Source organism: Leopardus geoffroyi, chromosome A3 (genome assembly GCF_018350155.1).
Source record: "Leopardus geoffroyi isolate Oge1 chromosome A3, O.geoffroyi_Oge1_pat1.0, whole genome shotgun sequence".
NCBI lineage: Eukaryota > Metazoa > Chordata > Mammalia > Carnivora > Felidae > Leopardus > Leopardus geoffroyi.
The window spans coordinates 74,598,027-74,620,618 of record NC_059336.1 but is presented as its reverse complement, the minus strand read 5'-3'; the positions used below and the strand labels follow the sequence as shown (position 1 = coordinate 74,620,618).

The 22,592-nt window shown below is 39.5% G+C and overlaps 1 long non-coding RNA gene across 1 annotated transcript in view; it reads left to right on the top strand.

Moving 5' to 3' along the window:
* LOC123580806 overlaps nucleotides 1-13,256 on the top strand; it is a 30,320-nt gene extending 17,064 nt beyond the window's left edge. The window contains exon 5 of the long non-coding RNA XR_006703464.1: nucleotides 12,912-13,256. This is a non-coding gene — a long non-coding RNA (uncharacterized LOC123580806). The remainder of the gene's footprint in view (nucleotides 1-12,911) is intronic.
* The last annotated feature ends 9,336 nt before the right edge of the window (nucleotides 13,257-22,592 follow it).

The following is a 22,592-nucleotide window of genomic DNA, read 5'->3' as shown; positions in this document are numbered from 1 at the left end:
CCCCTCTTTGCTCTCTATCTCTCTCTCTCAAAATAAGTAAATAAGAAAACATTAAAAAATTTTAAAGGGAAAGCAATTCATAACCTTGAGCCATACTTATAGGAATCTCCTCTCTTGTTCTTACTGCCCCACAATTGCTTGAGAGCCTCTGAATCTCAACTCTCTAAGAGCTGCCAACTGCAGGACCCCAGCCCTCCTGGCTTTTTGTATCTTTCTTCCTCTCCTTTCCTCCCATCTCCAGTTCTCTCCCTCTGCCTCCCCATTTCTACCTCCCTTCTCCCCTCCCCTCTCCCTCTCAAGACCCTACAGAACCTGTATTCTCTTCTAGTTCCTTCCATTCTTCCTTGCTTGCTACTCCATTCCCCACCACTCACATAGCTAGCTCTCTCACTTCAAGTCTCTACTCCTCTTCAAAAACACCTTCCCCAACTACTCTATTTTAACTAACATGTGTGTCTGGCTGACTCAGTCGGAAGAGTCACAAAAGTGTGACTTTTGATCTTGGGATTGTGAGTTCAAGCCCCACTTTGGGTGTAGAGATGACTTAAATCAATAAATAAACTTAAAAAAAAAATAAGATAGCAACTCTAATTTCTGTCACTCCCTACTTAGCTTGATTTTTCTTCATAGTATCTATCACTACTTGACATTTAGTGTATTATATTTTGTTTGTTTGGGTTTTTTTATTCTCTGTCTTGCTTATCAAAGTTTAGGTAGCTTGAGGGCTGGGACCATGTAGTGTTCACTGAGGTATCCCTAGCATGTAGAAGATTCCCTGGCATCTAGTGGGCTTTTAATAATTGTTTGAATAAATCATCAAATAAATTTTTGTACTGGAAATCATCACTTCTTCTTTTCAGAACAATAGTGCATATCTAAATATGAAATTTTAGAAAGACCCTTAATTAGTCTCACCTAAGGGGTGGTGGGAGGGTGAGAGGTTTTACAATCAAGCCCTATACCTTTAAATACAATCCATATGCTGATGAGTCACAAATTCGTATCTATAGCCCTGACTATTCCCTGAGCTCTAGACTAAAATATACAACTCTTGGATTGGATAGATTGGACTTTTAAAAAATTTTTTTAAGGTTTATTTATTTTAGAGAGAGAGAGAGAGAGAGAGAGAGAGAGAGAGAGAGAGAGCATGAGTGGGGGAAGGGCAGAAAGAGAGGGAGACACAGAATCTGAAGCAGGCTCCAGGCTCTGAGCTGTAAGCACAGAGCCCTACATGAGGCTTGATCACAAACCACAAGATGATGACCTGAGCCAAAGTTGGACACTTAACTGAATGAGTGACACAGGCACCCCTTGGATTGGATAGATTGGATGCAATGGGATCCTGAAAGTTGAAATGAGGACAGATCGGAAGTCCATGATGAAGCTGGGGACGTTGAACCTCTAAATTTTGAGGAGTTTGGTAGTGAAAGTGGCTTCTCTACCTCCTCTTCCTTCCCTCCAACTTGAGGGAATTAACCCTGCACTGCCTGAGAAAATTGTAATGACCTCTACTACAGTAGTTTCCATGCCAGACAAAGCTGAGTCTCCTCAGGACCCAATCCCCACACCCTTTTTTACTTCTAGACCTGTAAGAAGACACAGTCCCAGCACCCAGCAGGCCCTTAAAGGTGAAGTACAAAATGTGACCCATAAGGATATGTGCTCTACTCCAGAAGAACTACTTGAGTTCTCTAACTTACACAGATAGAAATCCAGAGGATAGGGTAGAAAAGGATAATAAGAGTGTGGAAAAATGTTGGAATGAACATAAAGCTGAATCAGGCCAAATTCATTGATATGAGCGCACTAAGTAGAGATTTTGCATTTAATGTTGCAGTGTAGAGAGTTAGAAAGGATCATAATAGTTTGGTTGGTTGGCTGATACATGGACCAAAAAAGGTGATCTACAATGAGTGAGTCAGAAATGCCAGACTTACCTTGGTTTAATGTAAAGAAAGTGTCCAAAGCCTTAGGGAGATTGGAATGTTAGAATGGATTTGTCATTTAAGACTTGCTCACCTACCTTAGGAGGGTCCAGGAAGACATACCTTGACCACAACTGTGACATACAAATTCACGAGGGAACCATAGATCCTTGAAAAGCTCCTCTAGAAGTCAGATCTTATAGTGGGAACTGCCATCATTGAATTAGGGAACCTAAATATGAGGGGAATGATTGGATCCTGAAGGGGTTGCAGTGCTCAACCAGCAAAGGTGAAGGGGGCATGGTTTGCATAAGCGACAGTGGATTCAAAGCAGCAATCAGAACAGTCTAACTCACGTGGACTATAACACTGGTTAGTCAATCATGGTGTTCCTAGAAGGAAAATACGTAGGAAGCCTACTAAATTCTTATTTATCTGTTTAAGCAGAAAAGTTCTAGGTCACGTGAACAAAAGTCTAATCTGAACCATAAAAAGTCACCACTCTCCATCAATTCCCAGACTTGAACCAGTTTACATACCCAGAACTCCTGGAGTGAATGGGAGACTGAATCCCCTTTAGGCAGAACCCCAGGACAGTTAAAACTTATATTGTTGGAGCATCTAGGTGGCTCAGTTGGTTAAGCGTCCAACTTCAACTCAGGTCATAATCTCATGGCTACTGAGTTCAAGCCCCGCATGAGGCTCTGTGCTGACAGCTCAGAGCCTGGAGCCTGCTTCAGATTCTGTCTCCATCTCTTTCTGCCCCTCCCCTGCTCACACATACTCTCTCTCTTAAATATAAATAAACATTTAAAAAATTAAAAACAAAAAACAAAACAAAATTTATACTATCTTTTTCCCAGTCATTCCCAAAGAGACCTATAGCCTTTTACCAGGGTAACTATGAATTGGGGAAAGGAAATAATCAGACCTTTGGGGACTATGGACACTGGCTCTACACTAACACTAATTCCATAAGGACCAAAATGTTACTGTGGCCCACACATTATGGAGGTCAGGTGTTCAATGAAGCTTTAGCTCAGGTCTGTCTCACAGTGGGCCCAGTGTGTACCCAGACCCAAGTTGTGGTTATTTCCATTTTCCAGAATACAGAATTGGAGCAGATATACTCAGAAACTGGCATATTTCTCACATTAGTTCCCTGATCAGAATTGGCTACTATTGTGGAAAAGGGTATGTGGAAGTTACTAGAACTGTATATACCTAGGAAAATAGAAACCCCAAGCAATGCTTCACTCCTGGAGGAATTGCAGAGATTAGTGCCTTCATGAAGGACCTGATAGAAGCCAAGAGTGGTGATTCCTACCATATTTCCATTTTCTGCCAATTTGGCCTTTGCAAAAGACAGATGGATCTAGAAGAATGACTGGATTATTTCAAGCTTGATCAAGTGCTGTACCAGATGTGGTTTCATTGTTTGAACAAATTAACACATCCCTTGGTACCTAGTATATAGCTATTGATATGGCAAATGCTTTTTTTCCATACCTGCCAATGGGGACCACCAGAAATAGTTTTCTTTCAGCTGGTAAAGCTGGCAATACACCTTCACTATCCTACCTCAGGGATATATCAAGTCTCTGGCCTTCTGCCATAATTTAGTTCACAGAAATTTTGATCACCTTTACCTCCACAAAATATCATACTGGTCCATTATATTGATGACATTATGCTGATGGACCCTAGTAAATGAGTAGTAACAATTAATCTAGACTTATTGATAAGATATTTACTTGTCAGAAGGTGGAAAATAAATCTGAAAAAAATTCAGGAGCCTTTTACCGCAGTGAAATTTCTAGCGATTTGCTAGTATAGAACATGTCAAGAAAGCTCTTCTGAGGTGAAGGGCAAGTTGTATCTGGACCCTCCTACAACAATGCACAGGCACAATGCCAGTGAGCCTTTTTAGATTTTGGAGACATCTTCCTCTTTTGGGTGTGGTACTTAAGCCCATTTACTAGTAATTGAAAACGCTATTCATTGTGAGCAGGGACCAGACCAAGATAAGACTCTGCAATAGCACAAGGCTGCTGTGCAAGCGGCTCTTCCACTTGGGCCATATGGTCCACAGATCCAATGGGGCTTGGAATGTCAGATAAGTATGTTGTTCAGAGCCTTTGGCATGTCTCTATAGGTGAGTCACAGTGCAGACCCTTAGGATTTTGGTTCAAAGCCCTACCAACCTCACCAAATAACTATTCTCCTTTGAGTAACAGATCTTGGCCTGATACTGGGCCTGAGTGGAGACTGAATGCTTTACCATGGACCACTAAGTTATCATGTGACCTGAGATGCCCCTCAAAAAGTGAGTGTCATCTGATCTAGCATGCCATAAAGTTGGGCATGCACAGTAGCATTCCATTATCAAATGGAAGAGGCATATATGTGATGTGGCCTAAGCAGGCTCTAAAGACACAAGTAAGTTATATGAAGTGGCCCAAATGCCCTTGGTCCCCCTTCCTGCTACACTGCCTTTTCTCTCCCAGCCTGCTCCTATGGCCTCATGGAGAGTTCTCTAGGACCAGTTGACAGAGGAAGAAAAGATTCAGGCCTGGTTTACAGGTTGTTCTGCATGATAAGTAGACATCACCCAAAATGTACAGCTGCAGCAGTACAGCCTCTTTCTGGGATATCTCAAAGGATGGCAATGAATGCAAATCCTCCAGTGGGCAAAACTTCAAGCAGTTTACCTGGTTGCTCACTTTGCTTGGAAGAAGAAATGGCTAGAAATATAATTATACATTGATTCATTGGTTGTGGCCAATGTTTTGGCTGGATGGTCAAGGATTTGGAAGGAACATGATTAGAAAACTGGTGGCAGGGAAATTTGGGGAGGAGGTATGGGAATAGACCTTTCTGAATGGGCGAAACAACCGTGAAGATATTTGTGTTACATGTGAATATGCACCAAAGGGTGACCTCAACAAAAGAGGATTTTAATAATCAAGTGGATCAGATACCCATTCCATGGATAACAGTCAACCACTTTCTCCAGCCACTCTTTTTATCCTCCAATGGGCTAATGAACAAAGTAGCCATGGTGGCAAGGATGCAGGGTTTGCATGGGCTCAGGAACATGGATTTCCATTCATCATGGCCAATCTGGCTACTGCTGAGTACCCAATCTGTCAGCAGTAGAGACCACCACTGAGTTCCCAGGATGGCACCATTGCCTAGGGTGATCAGCCAGAACCTGGTGACAGGTTGATTACATTGGATTACTTCCACCATGAAAGGAGCAGCATTTTGTTCTCACTAGAATGGACATTTACTCTGGATATATATTTGCCTTCCCTGCATGCAATGCTTCTGCCAAAACTACTATGTGCATGGGTTATAGAATGCCTTATCCACCATCATATTACCCCACCCAGCATTTTTTCTGAGCAAGGAACTCATTTCACAGACAAAGAAGTATAGCAATGGACCCATTCTCATAGAATTAAGTGGTCTTACTATGTTTCCCACCATCCCAAAACAGCTTTCTTGACAGAATGGTGGAATGGCCTTTTGAAGACTCAGTTACAACATCAGCTGGTAATACCTTGTAGGATTGGGGCAAGGTTCTCTAGAAGACTGTATATACTCTAAATCAGCATCCATATATGGTATTGTTTCTCCCATAGCCAGGATTTGCAGGTCCAGGAATCAAGGGGGGGAAATGGGAGTGGTACCACTCACTTTTACCCCTAGCAACTCACTAGCACAACTTTTGTTTCCTGTTCCCATGACCTTAAGCTAGAGGTCTTTGTTCCAAAGGGAAGAATGCTTCCACCAGGAGACACAACAATGATTCCATTGAACTGAAAGTTAAGACTCTTGCCCAGCCACTTTGAACATCTCATGCCACTGAATCAACAGGCAAAGAAGAGAGTTACTGGGCTGATTGGGGTTATTGATCCTCACTCCCAAGGAGAAATTGGGCTCCTACTCCACAGTGAAGGAAAGGAAGAGTATATCTGGAAAACAGGAGATCCTTTAGTGTGTCTTTTACTATTGCCATGCCCCATGATTAAAGTCAACGGAAAACTACAACAATGCAATCTAGGCAAGACTACCAATGGCTCAGACCCTTTAGGTGTGAAGATTTGGATCACCCCACCAGGTAAAGAACCATGATCAGCTGAGGTGCTTCCTGAAGGCAGAGAACACAGAATGGATAGGAGAAAATGGAAATTATAAATACCAGTTTAGCCACATAACCAGTTACAGGAATGAACACTGCAATTGTCATGAGGGGTTCTCCTTATTTTTAATGAGTATGTTTGTGTATGTGTGTGCACACACATACACAGCAAATATCTTTGTTTTCTCTCTTGTTCCCTTATCATATAAGTATTGCTAATTTTAAATCATAGTACATAAGTTATAGAATATCAAGAAGAGTAGACTTTACTCGAAGACCTCCTTCTTCTGGGGAAAGGATTTGTGCATTTTGGGTTATATGCAGGATAGTCCTATCATGTTAGGTGGAATGATAACCTTGTTATTATATTTATTTGGAGATTAAGTATGGATTAAGGAGATGCTGCTGGGTGGCTAAGATGACAAAGAGTGGACTGTGATAGTTTTATGTGTCAACTTGAATGGGCTACAGAGTATCTACATATTCGGTCAAACAGTATTCTAGGTGTGTCTGTGAGGATATTTTTGGATGAGATAAACATTTGAATCAAAAGACTGAGTGACGTATATTGCCCTCTGTAAAGAGGGTAGCCCTCATCCAATAAATTGAAGGCCTGAATAGAAAAAAAGAGGCTGAACTTCTCACATGAAAGGGGGAGCTCCACTTGCCTGACTCCCTTGAGCTGGGACATCAGTCTTCTGCCCTCATGCTGGAACTTCCACCATTGGTTCTTCTGGATCCCTAGCCTGCCAGCTATAGATCTAGGGACTTCTCAGTCTTCATAATTATGTGAGCCAATTCCTTATAAAAAGCTCTCTCTTTCTCAGTAGGTAGATAGATAGATTAGATAGATACTTTTGGTTTCATTTTTCTGGAGAATCCTAATGTAGTGGACATCCCCATTTTGATGTACAACCTTAACACACCAGAACATAAATTATTTTTTTGAACTCATAAATTTGCATTTTGCCTATCTTCACCATCTCAGCTAAAAGCACTGGCATCTGTCTAATTGCTCAAGTCATGATGCTAGGATTCACTTTGATCCCTCTCTGTATCATTCCCTCCAGCTCATCCCAACTATAGACCATATCTGACAACCTTCATCATTACTACTGTTTCCATCATAGTCCAAGTTCCCCTGTCTCCTGTATTTCTGTAAAAACTTCCTCCATGTCCCCCTTTCCATTCCCGGGGAGACACTGCTTAATTGTTAAGAGTAAAGACTCTAGAGTCGGAATGTTCCACTAACTACTGAGTGTTATTGAGAAAGTGGCTTGACTTCACGTGCCTCAGTTTTCCCACCTCCAAAATGGAAATAATAAACTCATGAGGAGCTTATGATGATGAGAGAAGAGTATACATTTAAGCACTTAAAACAATGTCTGGGATAAAATAAGCATTCAAATATTAGCTATTAACATAATAATTATTCATTTATTACTTTATTACTATTATGTGTGTGTGTATTTCTAAAAGCCATTTTCTCCCTAGATAACCAGAATAATCATTAAAAAAGGGAGGGGGGACAATGGAATACTACTTGGCAATGAGAAAGAATGAAATCTTGCCATTGGCAGCAATGTGGATGGAACTGGAGGGTATTATGCTAAGTGAAATCAGTCAGAGAAAGACAGATATCATATGTTTTCACTTATATGTGGGTCTTGAGAAACTTAACAGAAGACCATGGGGGAAGGGAAGGGGAAAAAACATAGTTACAGAGAGGGAGGGAGGCAAACCATAAGAGACTCTTAAATACAGAGAACAAAATGAGGATTGATGAGGTTTGGGGGAGAGGGGAAAGTGGGTGATGGGCATTGAGGAGGGCACTTGTTGGAATGAGCACTGGATGTTGTATGTAAGCCAATTTGACAATAAATTATATTTTAAAAAAGGGAGGGGGCATGACTTAGACCTACTGTGGTGATCATTTTGCAATATATATAAATATTGAACCATTATGCTTTATACTTAAAACTAATATAAAATAATATGTCAGTTATGCCTCAATTTTTAAAATACAGAATATAATTCAAATATATGTAATGATGTCATTGCTCTTGGCTACCTAGAGATGAGGCTTGACCACAACTGAGAGAACCTCCATACACATATGAACGATAAATATTTTGAAGAGGAGTGGAGAAACAAGGGGCATGATTCCCCTGCCAAAAATCCTCAACTTCACATTAACTGCAATACAATAAATGCTGGTTACTGCTGCCTACTTTGCATGTTTTAATTAATACCTACCCTTCCCAGGTTATGCCAGATAATTTGTTCCCTGTATTTAGGAGTCCAGGTTCCAGCAGAAACCTGATAGACACTCTAAAAGGTAACTTAAGGAACTTCACAAAGGCCTAGACAGGGTTAAAGGACTCAGAGTCTTTGAAGGACCCAAGGACTTTGTGGCAGTAGCAGAGATCCAATACCACTAGTCTTGGAGGGATGAGAGTAGAAAGAATGGTCACCAGAATTGGCCCTAAGAAAGGAGCCACTGACAAGTATATATATGTCTTAAGGCAGAGAGAAAAAGTCTCTATGAAATCATAGCCTAGATAGGTGTGGGAGTTCAGAAAAAAATATTCTAACTTCTTTCCTCCTCTTGCCTTTTGAGCTCCATCTAGTGTTTCCCATTGGTTAAACTCACCTGGAAGACAAAAGGCAAAAGAGCCCAGATTATATAGTCTGAGAGGTGAGCCACAGAAGAGTAGAAAGTATATATGGAAAGGTAAATGCAAAATTTCCAGTACAATTCATCACTGTTTTTCCTCAACATTCTCTTCTGTCCTTTATCTGTATGAAAAACGCATGTACCTTGAAACAGAAGATCCTGTACCCATTTTATTGACGTTGGGTATGATGTCAATTCAGTTACACCTACCTCGAACCTAAATTGCAAAGTTAGTCATCACCAGTGTTCTTCAAATGTGGCAGAAGATGGGAAGGAAAAGAAACAATTAATGTTCAAACATAGTTCTATTAACTGAGACTCCTGTGAGCTTTTTAAACCACTACACCAACAGGCACTTCTTTGTACTGTCCAAAGTGATTGGCCTCAATTACCAAGGGGAAATTGGGTTGCTGCTACACAGTAGGGGCAAGAAAGGTTATGTCTAGAACCCAGGGATTCATTGGAATACACCGTAGTACTCCCAAACACAGAAATACTGGTCAGTGGAAATAGTGGTGACCCAATAAAGACAAGACCACCAGGGACTTTTATTCTCTAGGTGCAAACATTTGATTTGCTCCACCAGGTAAAAATTCCTGATGAGCCAAAGTTCTGCTAGAGGGTCAAGAATACAATACAATTGATGTTATGATTATCAACATAGGCCTGTGACCAGCTACAGAAGCAGGAACTACAGCAACCTCCGATTTCGCAGAATTCTGACTTCGGTGCCCTGGTGGAAGTGGATATTCTCTTGGATACTAGGATCTCCAAAAACACCCATCCCAAGGCTTTAAGGAGAGGAAGTAATTCCTTAGGTGGAATATTAAGTAAAATGTAAGAGAGGCAATTCCCATCCCCCTATCTCAAACATGAAGAGAATAGTGCCTAATGGATTAAACAACCTGCTCTAGAATGTTATTCCTTCGGTCTTTACACAGCTGGCTTCTTATTTCCAAACTCAGCTCAGATGTGACCTCTTCAAAGAGGTCATCCGTGACCACCTGTTTTCTAAAGTAATGCATTCTCCCCACCCTTATAATCACACTCACTCTTAGGTATGTCTTATTTCCTTCCTAGCATTTCACACACTCTGAAATTATTTTTATCTCCTTGTCGACTCTATTTCTTCCTCACTCCAACAAGCCTATGACTTTGTCTTATTTATTCAATAGGTAGAACAGTGCCTGGTGTATAAAAGATGCTCCAGGGGTGCCTTGGTGGCTCAGTTGGTTGAGCACCTAACTTCGGCTCAGGTCATGATCTCGTGGTTTGTGAGTTCAAGCCCCACATCGGGCTCTGTGCTGACAGCTCAAAGCCTGGAGCCTGCTTCGGATTATGTGTCTCCCCCCCTTCTCTGCCCCTCCCCTGCTCACGCTCTGTGTCTCTCTGTCTCTCCATAATAAATAAACATTTAAATTTTTTTTAAAAAGATGCCCCCAAAATACTTTTGCATAACATAAAGACTGATGACCTCTAAGATCATAAAGCAAGAGAGAACCTCATGCCAGAAGATTTCTAGAGGAGTCTTTTCACTACATGGAGAAACTCAAAAGTATAGTTCTAGGACTGACAAGAGCATTGTAAGATATTCTGTGATTATTCATACTATTCATACTCTCTATCTTAAAGTGACAATGATGGCATGTGGATTCAGAAGGGAAATATTTAAGTAATGCTTGGATTTATTATGAGGACAAAAAAATATGGATTTAGGGGGAACAGAGCACTAGATGTGACCCATATTTGTCCTGTTATAGTCTTTCTTTAAAAGAGGCAAAATGCAGTTTGGAATGTGTAGTGTGATAAGGACTTGCTTACATTACAAGGACTGTGAAGAAATTTGTGAGGTCCATGAGGACTGTGATTTATTCCTCTCTATCATGCCATCACTTAGAAAAGCTACTGGCGGTAAGAATGGGAGGTGGAAGGGTTTGAGAAACTTTGTGAAATCCTTTTGTGTCCATATCACAGAAGTAAAGTCAGGCACACCCAGCAACCAAATGCCACCATGGAAAATGTACCATCTGAGGTAACCTTTCATTTCCTTAGGAGGCAAGTGACAGACCACAATGCTGTAATTTCTCATCTGTTTAACTAAACAATCCCAATCCTGTTGTGCTTATTTGGACCAGAGACATAGACTGGACGAGTCTGTTCCCCATTATTAATTCACTGAACTGGACTTACGAACAATTTGGGAATGGAGACCACGGCCCATATCATATCAATCACAGATTTTAAACACACACACACACACACACACACACACACACACATACACACACACACACAAAGTACCCTAGTTTAATAGATCATAGGCCCTCTGAGAACCCACATGACATCCCATGTGCTGGATGGTATTTCCGAAAGCTCTGAGAAAGCTAAAAATCATACACAGCAAGCAAGTCCCTGTTGAATACACATCTGAGGAGCTGTGCATGCCTTGTTTATTCCAGCAACTTTATGGAATAAATCACACAAAACAAATTAGTTTCAGATGGTAGGATATGAAGAGCTGATGTACAGTATAAAGGAAAGTGAACTCCCACTTTTGACCCAACTACTTCCCATCTCGAGCATCTCAGAATCCAGATGCAATTCATGCTGAAAATGCAATGAAGATCAGAAAGTTAATAATTGGTAAGGATTGGAGATTTCAAAAAGCAATCTATGAGTATTGTTAACTCATTGTATTGTCTTATGATTTTCCGTTGTTTTACATGAAACTATGGGTAAAATTGAACCTATCCTTTTTTCTTCCCTTCATTATGGGTAGTAATAAAAAATAAATCTCTTTGTGACGTTTCTTACCTGTACAGTAATTCCATAACAGATTCAAATCAATACACACTTAAATACCTCACTGCATAGCACACTGGGACAGTCTTTTGTATTCCTGAAAGAGACATAATGTCTTTCCCCCCCCTCACCAATCTTTTTTTCTTTTTTAATGTTTATTTTTTATTTTTGAGAGAGAGAGAGACAGCGCATGAGTGGGAGAGGTGCAGAGAGAGAGAGAAACACAGAATCGAAACCAGCCTCCAGGCTCCGAGCTTTCAGCATGGAGCCTGACACAAGGCTTAAACTCATGAACCATGAGATCATGACCTGAGCCCAAGTCAGACGCTTAACCAACTGAGCCACACAGGCACCCAATCTTTTTTCTTTTTAATTAGCTTAGTAAAATTGACTTGTTTTCATGTATAGTTCTATGAATTTTAGTACATGTATAGAGACATCGAACCACCATTGCTCTTCAGGGTACAGAACAATTCTATCACCCCCTTAATTCTCTGGTGCCACTAATTTATAAACTAGTACCTTTAACCACTGGCAAACCACTGGTCTGTTCTCTGTCAGTATGGTTTTATCTCTTCAAAAATGTCATATAACCTTTGTTCTCATCTAAATGAAACTTTTCACTCATCTAAATGCTGTCAAGATTCATCCAAATTGTTGCCTCTCTTAATAATTTGCTCCTTTTTGCTGCTGAGTAGTATTCCACTGTATGAATGTATCACAGTTTCTTTATCCATTCACCCACTGAAGGATACTTGAGTTTTTCTCAGTTTGGGGACAATTATTAATTGAACTGCTATAAAAATCTGCGTACAAGGTTTGTTGTGAACATAAACTTTCACTTCTCTTGGGTAAATACCTAGGAGTGGAATTACTGAGTCACATGGTACATGTACGTTTGACTTCATAAGAAACTCCCCAACCTTTTCCAGAGTGGCTGCACACAATATCTTTTTCACAAGTAAACTACTAAAACCAGTTAAAAGCGACCCCCTGATAGCTTGCTCATTCACATCTAGGTGATTACAACAATGTTATTCACCATGATGAAATATTGTCCCTAAAATAATCAGAAGCATTTGACTTCGTTTTCTTTCTTTTCACTTTTAAGGCATCAATCAAGTTTTTAATACTTTAACATGATGTTTTAAACAAAATTAGATGCTTGAAAGTTGTAGCAATGTAAAGCCTGAGGAATCTACTTTTAAACGAGGAAATTTTAATGAGAGAGGAAGAACTGAGGGAAAGTTTTCATCATAGCTAAGTTTGAGCAATTTAACCCAATGTCATATGTATGAAGTCCAATTTTCAATTCACAAATAAACCTCCCCCTCCCTTCCTTCAAAAACTTCCACCCTAGGCTAATTGCAAAAGAAGAAAACGGAACATGAGCTCCAGCCAGAAAAGATTCACAGCTGCCACTCTTTAGTTGCTACTTTAATGGAAAACACATGTGCAAGATACCACCCAGGAGACAACTGTGCTCTGACAAAAGGAACGTCACCAGAAAATGAGCCACGTGAGAGGACTTATTCTCTTGGATAGGCCGAACCCAGAAAGAAGGTTGATAGTATTGTTCTTATATAAATATGTGCTGGTCCAAAGATGAGATGTGGGACAGAAATTGATCTGTAGCAACCAAGTTGAAAGGCAATGATGTAAATTAGCCCTCAACAATTCTCACTCTACAACAATTTTACCATCAGATTTGAGGAGTTCTTAGAAAAGTTAACATGAGGAGAAATCCTGCAAAGGAATTGGAAGCCAGGGCACAATGATGAGTGCAATTATTAAATAGTACCATTAATACACATTAGCTTCCTCCTATTACAGATAGCCAGCCAGCACTGTTCCAAGTGCTGTACACATAGCATTATGTGTGTGTATATATATATATATATATATATATATATATATATATACATATATATATATACACACATTATGTGTGTGTATATATATATATATATACATATATATATATATACACACATTATGTGTGTGTATATATATATATATGTATATATATATATACACACATATATATATATATACACACATACACACATCTATACATCCCTAATTTACAGGGTAGGGATTATATGCATTAGCTTAGGCTGCCATAACAAAATACATAAAATGGCTTGAAAACAGGAATTTCTCAAAGTTCTGGAGAAGAATGAGATCAAGGTGCCAGCCATTTAGACTGATGAGGGCTCTCTTCCTGGTTCGCAGATGACCACCTTCTTGCTATGTCCTCACGTGGTGGAGAAAGAGAGTATGTGAGCTCTCTGGTCTCTTCTTATAAGAAGACTAATCCCATCATGAGGTGCCACCCTCATTACTTCACCAAACCCTAATTATCTCCCCCTAACCCCAACTCCAAATACCGTCACATTGGAGTTAAGACTTCAAGATATGAATCGGGGGGGGGGGGGCGGGGGATACAAGTAAGACCATAGCATCCACATTACAAATGAATGATGTTTTGAGAGGTTATGGAGTTTATAATGGATCATTCAGTCAACAATCAGCACTTGAGCTTGAATCCAGGGCTGTCTGATTCTGGAGAATAATATCTACTATTTATTGACCGTCCATTAAGGTCTGGGTGAATTTACACAATATCTCTAATCTTCACAGAAAATCTTGCAAGTCAGTATTCTTCCCATTTACAAATACAGAAACTCTGGCCTAACTCAGGAACCATCTGAACCTAATTTATTGCACATAATGTATCCTGGTGCTTCTAAAAGTATGGTCGTCCTCAGACCAGCATCATTGCCATATTTACATGGAAACGAAATAGAAATGCAACTTCTTCGGCCAAACAACAAACCTACTGAATCAGAAACTCTTGGAATGGTGTCTACAATTTGTGTTTCAACATGCCTTCTAGGTGATTCTGGGTCATGTTAAGGTTTGAGATCAATTTGTTCCATAAATTAATTAGAATAATTAATATATTCAAAACTCAATAATAACTGGTATATCTGAGATTCAAATACAGGTCTACTTGGTGTCAAAGCCTTTTTCTAAATGATACTGCCCCATCTCAACCTTATCAAAGGAAGATCTTGAAGACTGAACATTTTAAATGAAGTGTGACTGCAGAGCATAATTCTGAATTCTGCTTTGCCACTATAATGCTAATCAGCTCTCCTACCTACAGTAAAATGATATAGGGAAATGTCGGAAGGACAGTCCCTGAGAATTGACAATGATGCATTCCAATGATAAAAAAAAAAAACACCTTGTGGTGTAAACTAGGAAACCAAGCTTTGTGAAATTTTAATTTGGGCCTGACAATTTTGTCTCTCATTTAGTGAAAATGAGAAATAAGCTAGTATAGGAAACAGTACAGAACAAAGTTTCTTTTTTTAAAAAGTGAAGCTCATACCCCTTTGATTTATTTTTTTAAAATCATGCTTAATTCATCTGATCAACCACTGCTTCATCTCCATGAAGTTGCTGTATAGTTACACCATTTTTCCTTCTGAGGAACAAGACTATATTGAAAGTCTGGATAGTTTACAGAAAGAGATAGAAGTCTGACTATAATGGAAATGGCTAATTGTCAGAGAGAGGTGAATAAAGGAGCTTGATCTCATGTCAAGGCCTTTAAAAATCATTTGAAAGGCCAAAGGATTTTGATAGAGGTTATTGCCAATGCAATTACGATCACCTACACATGTGATCAGTATCACCTCTAAAGCATTTGATTAAAAATATTAATGAGCATTGCTAGTCCTGCTGTGTTTTACATGTAGTAAAGCTCCTTTAATCATCACAAACATGTGAGGTCAGTTCTAGGATTATTCCCATTTCACAGATGAGGGAATTGAGATATAGACAGATTTAGTAACTTGCCAGATTAAGCCTATTAAAGAACATTTGCTGGACATTCGTTCAGACACGGATGCTTGACTCTGGATGGATGGGCTCAGTGTTGCTCTGCATCTGGATTCGTTCCAAAGGCCCATCTGTGAGGCTGCCTGACGCCTGGGGTGGGACGGTGCAGCCTTCATAGCGTTGGCACTCCATCTGGATAGAGTGAAGAAGAGCAGCAGTGTGATGCTGCAGCCGATCTGACAGTCCCCTCACTCTAGTGAGAGACCAAAGTGATAAAGGGACAGACTGGGAACTATAATTCTATTGGCCTGTTTGTTTTCCACTTGATTCTTTTTTTTTCTTTTTTTTTTTTTTTTAATGTTTATTTTTGAGAGAGAGAGACAGAGCATGAGTGGGGAGGAGCAGAGGGAGAGAGAGACACAGAATCCAAAGCAGGCTCCAGGCTCCAGGCTGTCAGCACAGAGCGCCACACAGGGCTCGAACCCACAAACCATGAGATCATGACCTGAGCTGAAGTCAGACGCTTAACTGACTAAGCCACTCAGGCGCCCCTGTTTTCCACTTGATTCTTGAAAATAAACCTAGTAATCATTTAGTTTGTGGTTTTCATAACTTCACTGACTCCTAACACATTTGAGTCAATGAGGCAAGGATTAGCATGATCTGTGGACATTCAAACTTCTCATATGGAAGAGGAATTGAAATCCTTTAAAAACATATCACCAGCCAGCAGAAAGACGTCCGTGTTTTTCTGCTTCAGAGTTGTAAATGGATGTGACTTAAGCCCTAATTGGGAAAGACTGTGTGATTTATAATAGCAGATATTCTTTTAAGTAAACTTCCCATACTCTTTTATTCCATCTACCAAAAACAAAAGCTGTTTTCTGCAGAGCATGTGGAGGTGAAAAGGGCTTTCCAAAGAAATTGTTGTGTGTGATTTTTTATTCTGTCCTGGTTTGGGAAGTTCATCTGAGCCTAAGATCATCGTGTGCAGCTGACAGGAAGTTTGCTTGATGGCTTTTGCCTTTCACACCCCTGCTCCCTTTATCTAAACAGACAGATTTCCCACTTTCATACTTCTTCCCCCCTTCTTCCTTCCGTTCACGCATACCTTCACTCTGCCCATCCACTCTGATTCTATTCACTGACACCAGAAGGAACCCTCTGGAAAGGGAGGTAAAGGTTCTATAACATCCAGGGGAGGCTTTTAGTGCAGTAATTAATTAATCAATTGTCACTGCAGGCTATGTCCAGACTTCCCAAATTGTGTAGGTTGAGAGCCTCCTATTTTGAGCCCCTCTTTTGCTCCTTTGTAAGCATTTGAGCTCATTCAATGTGCTGGGAGCTCCAGAAAGAGCCAAGACCTAGTCCTTGCCCTTAATGAGCTCATGCTTGCCTGGGTAGAGGTGAGTGTGTTTATGGGTAACAAAGCTCTCCCTAGTTTATCTGAACCCAAATAGATTCATTTACAGGGCAATTTCTCTTAAAACCCTGTATGAAGAAGGTCCTGTCAGGCATCAAATTCACAAATCTCCTGGGGCGAGAATGGTAAGATTTCTGGTGTAAAATGATGAGTTTGGGAATCAGACCCATTTAAGTCCAAATCCCAACTCTGCCTTGGACAAGCAACTGAGTCTCATAGCGTCTCAGTTCTCTGTACTATAAAATGGGAATGAAACTGGCCTCAAGAGTCTGCATGAGGATTAAGTGAGAAAATGTCATACAAAGCACCTGGCATAATTCCTAGCACACAATAAAGGTTCGTTTCCCTTTTCCTTTTCCTCCCTTCTTCCCAGACCTCACAGGAAGAGGGGTGTGGCCTCTTTAATGAGAGGACATGAAAGAGGCTCTAATAATATCAAACACTTCTATATCACCTGCTACGTCCCAGGCACCATTCTAAACTCCTTACATATTTTAACTTCCCCCCAAAATGCTATGGGATAAGCACTATTATTATCATCTCCACTTCATAAGTGAGGAAACCAAGGCACAGAGATGCCAAGTAACTTGCCAAGGTCACACACACTGTGATTCATACCCAAGTCATCTAGCTCTTAACCATCATGCTATCAGGAGGCAGATCATGAGAAAAAAGCTAACTGCGGCTGGAATCTGAGTACACAAACCAGCAGTCCTCAGATAATGGGCTCTATTTGTTTGGCAGTGTTTTAAAAATCAAGAGAGTCCACATTAGAGCCTATATTTCTGACTTCTCGCAAAAAAAGTTGGAAGATCTGGCAATATGCAGCCATCCTTGTGGCAATAAGCCACTGAATGGTGACTACTCTCTGGACTAAACACATGTTCTCTAGTTCAGCACAGTTACCAGTGTTCACAGTTTTATTAGGTAGGCCCAGCTTCACTTCTGACCTGCACATGCATTTGAGCTTGTGATCCAGAATTAGGCAATGCACTAAACATACTCTCGTCCATATAGATACAAGAACTATGTTCAATAATGTACACCCAATGGTCAAAATATTTGAATGACATGAAAGCACAAATGAACGCAGAAAAGAAGTCTGAGTAAAAAGCAATCAACAATCAGGTTCAAATCACAACCACTTATTTAAGTTTGGATTAGCCTTTGAGCCATATGTGCAAGACTCTACACATTTCCACACCTAAACCAAAAGCAAAAAATGCAGGTTTTCTTTTAGGCCATAGGGCTAAGAACCATTTGCCTTCAATGTTAAAAACACCCTTCTTTGTTTGGCATATCTGGACAAGGTAGCTTAAATTGTCATGTACTACTTAATTCAAACAATAACTTCTAAATCATTTTCTTCTTTTAGCTCTTTGGGCCTTGGTGATTGGCACGATCTTGGAGAACAGACAGATATATAGCAAAACTCTCCTAGAAACCTGGAAAATGTGGGGAGGAAAAGGCATGGAACCTTCTCTGTATAAGCCTATGAGAGAAAAGGAATCACTTCAATTTACAAGGAAAGAAACTGAGACTAAAGAGCTATCCAAGACCATACAGCCAGCTGACCCAGCATATTCTGAGCTGAGTCTATATTCTTTCTAAGACTTAATACTACCTTTCTCAGAGTCTATCAACCTAAAAATCATGTTTAAAGAAGTGATCTACGGTATCACCATTTGTACCAAAATGATATCACACACCCTGTGTGATATCTTCCTAACAAATCTATCTTTGCCCAAGAGGGAGTTCTAATATTACTCATCAATAACCCTGGCTTTGTAACATCTGAATTTTTCTTGTTTTACCTTCTCAGTTTTATTAAACTGAGATCAAAATAAACCTCATTTTTTTTACCAGTTTATAATCATTTTATTATGAACCTGCAGTAAGGCTTATTATTTACAAATCACTAAGTGAAATTTTTAAAAACCATTTTCTTCCTCTAATCTCTCCCATCCTGCTTTCTTAGAAGTACACAAAGCATTTCAACCACTCCCAAATTCCCTCTTGATACCCTTAATGATTCTGAAATATTTTGTTATTCCCCAAACACCGCCCTAAAGACAAATCATTGGACTCCAGGCTCTTTACACTGCCAAGTTGAATAGAGTTCAAATGTTCTATCTAACCAGACTCTAACTTACAACAAAGACACACATAGTAGATGATGTGTAAGATATTCCAAAAATACCAAGGCAACAGGAAAAAAATCTCTGCCATCAAGAGGTCCTCCCAGAATTTCTTGTAACCTGAAATAATAATTTCTATCAGGACCCTTTAACCTGGTCATACCACATATATGTATATCCTAATACACTAATAACATAAGTCAACTTTCATCCTAGTAATGTATAACTCAAGATTTCTCAATTAATATTACAAAATTTATTATTGTTTCTGTAAACATGAGAGCATGCACAAAGACTTGAGGAGGAAAAAAAAAACAAGGAAAATAAAAATATCCTGGTAAAATAAAAATTTTAAATAAAATTTTGAGTCATTTAAAATACAACATTGTTTTTTAATTAAACCATTCCACAGTATGGCATAAATGTGAAAATAGGACGCAGAAAGGCGTTTTCCAAAATAATATGGGACCCACTAGAAATTTCTTTTATGTTAAAAAAAAAGTGGTCCATGGAAGAACAGTTTTCCAATTGACCAAAGCATAACCAGGCATCTCTTCCACTAGAAGTTTCATCAAAAGACACACTTCCCCTTGCCTCAAAGTTTCGATTCCAGAACCACTTCTTGCTCAAGTTTACTGGGAGTTTTTTTAAACTTTGAGCTAATCTCACTTAGAAGACCTTTGGAGGCATGTAAAGTTTAAGGTAAATTCTCTTACTATTTTCAGAAGCATATGAACAAAAAAGCAAACTATGTAAAGCTTCATAAAAAATTATTGAATTTATTTTTCCAACTGTAAGCTCCTTGAAGATAAGGATTCTCCTTTTCTTCCATCACTGTTGTATTGCCTGCATCTAAAATAATGCAGAGCACATAGAAGATACTTAATAAATTCAGTGCTTACATTAATCACCTGAAAAATTCTCTGCAGCCCTGCAAGTTTCAAAGGTTTCATCCTACAGTTTTCCATGGCTCTTCAGTTCACTAACCATAAAGCCACCTGACCTGAAAGAAACCCCAGAGACCGAACAGTAGTTTGCTCTGTTCATTAACTCACAGATTTATAGAGTTTTAGAGCTATTGGGATATTGGAACCTGCCTTTGAACTCTTTTCTTTAACATAAGAGGAAAGTGAGGTCTAAGCTCTCAGGTTAAGTGACTTAGCCTTTATTATCCAGCTGAGAGGTGCCAAAGCCCATCTTGTTATTTCCTATATCTGCCTCTTCACTTCCTAAAAAAATACTTGTAGACTTGAGGATTTCACCTTTAATACCCTCCCAGAAATCGCACATGGCTTCCCCTTAAGCCGTGGTGGAATGGGCCACAATTTTAATATAATGTACCAATAGCCAGGGGTTTTGCTCAACTGAAAAACAGGTGTTTGACTCACTTGCAGGGTCTTGCTTTGGGGGAAAGATCTGTTGAGTCCACCTGAAAACCTTAAATGTTTTAATACTCTTACATTACTTCATAAATAGCTCAGGGGCTGGGGGTGGGGCAGATATTGTTGTTTCCTGTCCCTCATGTATTGAGACAGAGGAGCAAAAACCTTCAATTTGGCCACAAGAGGGCAGCTACAACATTTCCTCCTTGATTTTTGCAGTTCTAACCCAAGGACAAACGTTATTTCAAGGGCCCAGCCTGCCATAGATCACTGATAGCAACTTTCAACCGAATCCTCAATATGTCACAAAACATTCTTTCATGGTGTTTCTTGGGACTTTTTTGTTTTGTTTTTAAACAAGTTATTTTCCAACTTCTTTCCAGATCTAGAGAGCCCTCTTTTAGAACTCTGTGCCAAGATGACCGTCTACAAAGATCTTTGGAGACCAATAAATCATTAGGCTAATTTGGAAACCCACAGAAGAGGTTTTATTTTAATTATGCTTGACCCCAGATAAAAATAAAAACAATAATGATCATTTGATTCCTCTACACTTAATAAAGCTTGTCCTAAGTGCTTTACAGGATTTGCCAAGTATTTACCCCATCTCACAGCCATCATTCGTCATTCTCATTTTTGTGATATCCTGAAATCTTTCAAGTCAAAATTTATTGTGGAATTTTATCACTTTTAAACAGTGGGAGGTCTGCAAACAAAAATCAGAGATTAGTGATAGCTAAATTCCGTATCCTTGTAGTTCTACACAAACATAAAGTCAAGTTTATTTCATTTTTTAGATGAATAGAGTTGAGAATTAATTTGAAAAGTAAATGCTAGGTTACATTTTTAAATGTGTGTGTGTGTGCATTTGTGTGTGCATGTGTGTACTCACTAATAATCACTGATAATAACTACATAGGATGCGTACTACTTTGAATTTGTACACAGGTAGGTATTTCCTTCAAGTTTTTTGAGGGGTTTTCCCTAAGCATCCTATTTTAAATTGCAGTCCCTCCCAATTCCCACATATTCTATCCCCATTCCCTGCTGTATTTTTCTCTATGACATTTATCAACATCTGTCATACTTTTTATTTTACTTGGTTTCTGTAAGTCTCCTCTTCCAACGCCCAACGCCCTCTCCCCAACTGGAGCAAAAGCCCTATGACAAAGGAAATTATGTCTCTTTTGTCTATTGCCATGTTCTCAAAGCTTGAACAGTGCTTAGAACATCATAAGCACTCAGTAATTCAGCAGCTTGGTGAAATCACACACACACAAAAATGGAAACATGTTACTACAAACTGGCATTTTAAAATCTTCAGTAGTGCCTAATTTGTACTACATTTAAATAGACTGCCTTTAAATAGATAATAACCCACTTAATCAGAATTGAAGCATATTTCTTAAGCAGGTATCTTAAACAATACTTGGGTTCACAATTATTGCTGAGAGTACCCTCTTGTCCCAGAAGTCAATTAAACCAGGACTGAATTCTCAGTGAACTTGATCCTTTAAGAGATATCACAGCATCACTTGAGCAAAGCAGTGGCATAAGGAAAAGAGCAATAAGGCGTTCATAGTTCTAGTTCTGCCCTGGCCATTAGTTAAACAGGAGTAAGGCAGTTCATTTAAACTGTTAGTGCCTTAACATATCCATCCAAGAAAATGGGTATAACACCATCCCAGTCTATATCAAAGAATTTTGGAGTCTCATGAAATAGTGAAATGTGAAAGTATTTTGGTAAGTATGGAGTATTTTTCAAGTGCAAGATGATCTTAAAATCAGTGTTTCTTGCTCTCTGCTATGTAATGCCAACATTTGGTGTGGTCAAAGAATTATATATGATGGTTTAATAGACAGTTATAGGCTAGACGCAGTTCTCTCAGTCAAGAGACATTTGTCAGGCCCTCCTTGGTACCCAGCCCCCAGACCTTCTTCTTGCCACAGCTGGGCATATTTGGCCCTGGCCTCTCTACCCCATCCTGTCTCCAGGATACATTCTGATCGAAACAGAAGGCATTTAAGGGAGCTCTGGCCCCATAACAAGGAATTCACACATGTCACAGTATTCAGTCCAGCCCTGATCATGTGCCCCGATGCTGGTAACTAGGTATCTTCCTTCTTTTCCCAAGACAACCAGATCAGGAATTCACCTCCTCTTGGAAGTATTTTCAAGAGGCATTTGTCTTAATCCATTCAGGCTGCTATAACAAAATCTTTTAGACCAGGTGGCTTATAAACAA